Consider the following 6,408-nt stretch of genomic DNA (forward strand, 5'->3'; position numbering starts at 1 on the left):
GTAAGACAACAACAGAAATGAAGAGAGACCTCGATATTATGTAAATAGAGGAATTTATCTGTAAATGTAATATGTGACAATCATTCGGTAGCCATGATAAAACTCTGAGTTTCGGATGTCATGTGGGCTTATGCAAATACTATGAACATTCTTACTCCTTTACCTTTACTCTCTCCTCTTACTTAGCGGTCATTCTGATAGCTCTTCTTGTCTTAATAATGGTCAATCACACAGTAATTTCCCTTTGTTTAACGATCATTTTCATAGCATTTTTTCTGATGGCCGGATAACTGAATAGATTTCCACCCCAACATCTGAAACTCGGAGTTTTATCATGGCTAATTGTCACATATTACATTTACAGATATGTGTGTGTATGTGTGTGTCCTTGTGTGTGTACATATTTGTATATATTTATATGTATATATATATATATATTTGAAGTAAGATTTTCTAAAAACTTATGAACTATTTAAAAACTGATCTTAAAAAAATGGAACAACAGGAACTTTTTGGAATGAAGTTTACATTTGTTCAATGTTTCTAGCATGTTATGAAGAAATCTATGAGTTTCTTTAAAATAGCTAATAATTTAAGAAAATCTTTCTCCAAACACTCTTGTCTGTATCATGTATTTTTTGCAAAACCTTTTAAATATACATACATACATTTACATAGAAACATATATACACAGAAATACAAATTTGTGCAAAATTAACATCAAGACTAACAGCATACTTGGTGTTAAAATGTCATTTGAAATCAACAATGCAGTGTGATTGTTGTTTGAGTGAAAAATTATGAATTCTGTTACAAAATAGTAATGGTTTAAACAAAAGAACTGAATTGTCAGCACACTGTAAACATGGTGTTAATTATCTTTTACGTAACTACCACCATTTTTGAATTTTAGCTTCGTTCAAGGAGCAATAACATTGTTTTGAAAGTGATTTAAAAAAAAAAAATTTCTTTTTAAATATTACTTAAATTATTTTAAATAGTACAACAAACAATTTTATGAGTGTAGTTCTTAGAATGACTTTTCATACATGGTGCATTTTTATGAGACAAATGAAATGAAAGAGCTTGAAACATCCAATTTTGCAAAACCACTCGCATAATATTTTTAAGTGAAAGAAGCCCACCATGTGTGTGATTAGTATATATATATATATATATATATAGTAAAAGCAATTAAGATACAAGTGAGTTCTATTGAATTCACATGAATGCGGTACTTAACTTAGATGCACCAGAAATCTATATGCTATTAACCATAAAATAAAATAAAATATATATATATATATATATATATATATATACTATATAACGTTTTTTTGAAACAATCTTAATAGCGTTCAGTTAATCACTACACATAACATTCATTTTCTGTTAAAATGGCTTATTGACGGGTTTCATTTCTTCACTTCCCTGAAGAGATTACATTGTTTTACATGATTTTATCCCTTTGGAATAATACCAGTGATATCTTCGAAACATGTATCGGAAGTAAAAGGATTTGAATAACACCTGCATTTAACTCCATATATATATATATATATATATATATATATATATTATATATATATATATATATATATATAATATATATATATATATATACATTTCTTTACTACCCACAAGGGGCTAAACACATAGAGGACAAACAAGGACAGACAAATGGATTAAGTCGATTATATTGACCCCAGTGCGTAACTGGTACTTAATTTATCGACCCCGAAAGGATGAAAGGCAAAGTCGACCTCGGCGGAGTTTGAACTCAGAACGTTCGGCAGACGAAATACGGCTTCGCATTTCGCCCGGCGTGCTACTGCCAGCTCGCCGCCTTTATATATATATATATATATATATATATATATATATATATATATATATATATATATATATATACATATATATACATATATATACATACATATATATACATATATATATATACTCATATATCAATTATATCTTTTATGTATATATCAGTGTGTAGCTTTGTGTTTAAATTGTGTTTGTCAACCACCACTGCTCAACAACCGGTGTTAATTCATTTACATCCCCATAACTTAACGGTTTGGCAAGAGAGACAGAGACTGACAGAATAAGTACCAGTCTCTCAAAATAAGGAGCAGGTGGATTTCTTTGACCCATGAACCCTTCAAGCAGTGCCCTAGGATAGCGACACACTAACGACTGGAACAAATAAAGTAAACTAAGTATATACAAAACGCATTTTGCACTTAATTATTTTATCCACCGAAAAAGGCGGAGACCTGGCAGAGTCATTAGCAGGCTGACCGAAATACTTAGTAGCAGTTTGGCCATCTTTCTGTACTTAGTTCAAATTCTGCCGAGGTCAACTTTGTCTTTTTTCCTTTCAAGTTTGATAAAATAAGTACCAGTTGAGTATTGGGGTCAATGTAAACGACTTACCCCATCTCCTTAAATTACTAGCCATGTGCTTATAGAAGGTTATTTTTCTGTCTTAAGGTGGCAAGCTGGTAGAATTGTTAGGAAACTGGGAAAAATGCTCAGCAGTATTTCAGCCGTCTTTCTGTACAGAGTTCAAATTCCTTCAAGGTTGACTTTGCTCTTCATCCTTTTGGGGTCGATAAAATAAAGTACCAGTTAAACACTGGCGTTAATGTAATCGACTTACCCCCTCCCCCGAAATTGCTGGCCTTGTGCTAAAATTTGAAACCACTATTTTGTCCAGCAAATTGAGAGCAGAAAATACCCACAGGCCCACTAATAATATCTGCACCACATAACAAGCTTCTCTACAATACACAGACTACACACAAGACTACATGATCAATAGTCAATATTTCTTCTGGAGATAATCAATAATCAATACTGGTTATTTTTTTCCCAAGATTTCAAACTGTTCTTTTGTTAACCCCACAGTGTCTATTGTGAATAATTCTGAACTCTTCAAATGCTAGTCTTTTGAGAAAGAAAACAATAAGGTTGGAAGCTTGGGCAAGCTCTTAAGAATTCTTTATGGCTGTACAACATTATTGGATGCAAAGGAATTATCATAATAATGATGGTGGTTGTAAGATTGTTGACGTTTCAATGAGTGTGTGTGTGTGTGTGTGTGTGTGTGCACATGAAAGGATGGATAGATAGATACATCAATAGATAAACACACAGATACACCAACAGATAGATACATCGATCAATAGATAGACAGACAGACATACAGACACTCATACAGACAGACAGATATACAGAAAGACAGAAACATAGAATTACATACAGAGAGATAGATGGATTAAATTCTAACATAGACTGATTTCCACATCTTTTGTATTTTAAAGAATTTTATAACTTTAAATATTACAAAAATACAAGTGCACAGCCATATATAGAAATATCTATATATATAAAACTGTAGTTGTGTGAGTGTCTGTCCCCTTCGATTTAGATTCCTAACTACTCCCAAATTTTGCGGTGCAGTTTAACCAAATTCGGGTATCTTATAGTCGTGATTCATATCGAGCCCGTCTGGGTATTAGCGCACGTCTACGATGAGTCTACGATTTTAAAAATAATTTAGCATCATTTTTTATTCCATTTTAATGCATATTTTTTCGTGTGTCGATGGCGGCGGAGTTGGCGTCCACGCTCACGCCTGCACCTGTGTTGCTTCTCCCCCTTCTTCCCTCCCTCGTGAAGCTGTGGGGAAGGGAGTGTAAGGAAATCAACGTCGTAATGCGTTGTGAAGGAGACCAGCGTTCTTTTAGAACAACGACTTCATGGCTTGAAGTCGCCAAAACAGAGATCGCTAAAAAAGCTGAAACAGATCCACAAAAACGGCAATTACCGCCACACAGGGCAGGTTTCCTGTGCAAACAATTTGCACAACCGAATGTTTTAGTTGTTGCATAAATCTTTATATATAAAATTGAAGTTGTGTGTCTGTCTCCTACGATTTAAATTCCTAACTACTCCCACATTTTGCGGTGCAGTGTAACCAAAACCGGGTATCTTATAGTCGTGATTCATATCGAGCCCTTCTGGGTATTAGCGCGCGTCTACGATGAGTCTACGATTAAAAAGGGAAGTAACTCTCTAAAAATGTCTACATGAGTCAACGATTTAAAAAAGAAATTACTATCATTTTTTATTCCATCTTTAATGCATTTTTTGCTATTTTTTTGCTATAACTCACTAAAAATGCTTATATAGTTATTTCCCTTACAAACCCGAGCAACGCCGGGCGATACTGCTAGTATATAATATAAACATTTATATATATAATTTGTCAGTGAACAGGTCGCAGTTTAAATTAAATTTAAATGTTGAAGTGAATCTAACGGTTTTTGTGTGTTTTAAATGGCTTATAAACACCTTTCATGCTGAAATTGCTTTTGTCTCAGATCAAGTCACTTGCTATGCAAGTTCATCTCTGTAACATTTATATATATATATATATATATTATACCCACACAAACACACATACATGTACATGTGTTTATATATATAGATCAAAACAGATTGATTCAAACTCCTTGGTACTCCAAGTTTCAAGCGTGATGCTAATCCTCAGTTGAGGACTAGCATCACACTTGAAACTCAGAGTACCAAGAAGTTTTGAATAAAACTGTTTTGATCTATACATGTAACTCCCAATAAATGTGTAGGGTGCTATACTTTTGTTTGTCTACTCACTTATACACACACACATCCTTGGTCTGAAGAGTAGCCTGTGATTTACGCCTCACTTCAATATTTACCAGTTCCAACCATTCCACTCATGTTTGTTTGTTTCTTTGTTTGTCTGTGGACAAGATATCTCAAGAACCGCTGGATGGATTCAGATGAAACTTTCAGGGATGTTTGTCCTTGTAACTGGCACAAACTGATTAGATTTTGGGATCGGTCAGGAACCGGTCAAGGATTCTAGGTTATTTTTCCTGTTTATTTTTACTTAATTTTTGAGAATGGTCAGGTTCATTTTTAGTATTCTCATTTGCGAGAGTAGTTGAGTTTATTTCAGATATTCTCATTTTAAAAATCATCTCTGGATAATGATTGAGAGGACATTGGTGTTGCCTTGGCGGAGGTTTGCACTCTCTGAATGCTCTTGTTATTATTATTATCATTATTATTATTATTATTAAGATGGCGAGTTGGCAGAATCAGTAGCACACTGGACAAAATACTTAGTGGTTGTCCAACTTTACATTCTGAGTTCAAATTCCGCTAAGGTCCCAAGTTTAACGCAAAATTTCATGTTGGCTTTTTGTTCTTGTCCATGACAAAATCACAGACGACAGCATACATGTGATTACAAAAAACACAAATTTCACAAGTTATGAAGTAAACACAGCGATGTCACTCAGAACACTGCCCCACGAAGGTCACTATTAGCTGTCACTACACATGCAACCTTGTACTGCCATCTGTTGGCATGCTACAGAGCTATTCCAGGAACTTTTTGATACCACTTTGTATATTTTTATATTTTGTTTTTAATATATGTTTACCCCAACATGCCGAGTTAATTGTTATGTATGTGATACTCTGTGTAGCATAGGATAAATGTATTAATGCTGTGTGTGTGTATAAATACACACATACATACATACATATATCTATATATATATATATATATATATATATATATATATATATATATAGAGAGAGAGAGAGAGAGAGAGAGAGAGATATTTAATAAACATAATATATGATTACTCTTTTGATTACATTTTCGTTTACCAGTTTTTTAACCTCCCACTTTTTATATGTTCTTCCTCCTCACCTTTTCTCACTTTTACTCTGGCTCCATTTTTAGTTCATGTGGGTAGTGTCTGATGATTGTGCCAGGACACCAGACATATTATAAAACAATGTTTGGCATGTTCTCAGTACATGAAACTAATAGTAACATATAAAAACATATATTGTGTTTATTAAATGATATTTATCTCTCACCAGATGGAGTACTTTTTTTGTTGATCTTACCATCATGAAACAGTACATATATATATATATAATGAGTTTCTTTCAGTGTTCTTCTATCAAATCCACTCACAAGGATTTGGTTGGCCCAGGGCTAAACTGGAAGACACTTGTGCAATATGCCTGCTGCACAGTAGGACTGAACTCAAAATGTCATGTTTGGAAAGCAAGCTTATTAACCACACAGACATGTCAATATCTGAGTAATAATCATATGCAGAAAATATAAAGTTCTCGATTCAGTACCTCGCAAGAAATATGGTAAGAAAAAAACATTTGAAAAATTTCTAAAAGTTTCCAAAATGTCAGATTGATATTTGGACATCATAAATTCAATATTTTATTATTTTTCAAAAAAAAAAAAGAAATATTTATTTAAATATTTATTGTTATTTGGTTTAAAATTATTTGAAATTATAAAATTCATAA

The sequence above is a fragment of the Octopus sinensis genome, linkage group LG28, assembly GCF_006345805.1.
Source record: "Octopus sinensis linkage group LG28, ASM634580v1, whole genome shotgun sequence".
NCBI classification, from domain to species: Eukaryota; Metazoa; Mollusca; class Cephalopoda; order Octopoda; family Octopodidae; genus Octopus; species Octopus sinensis.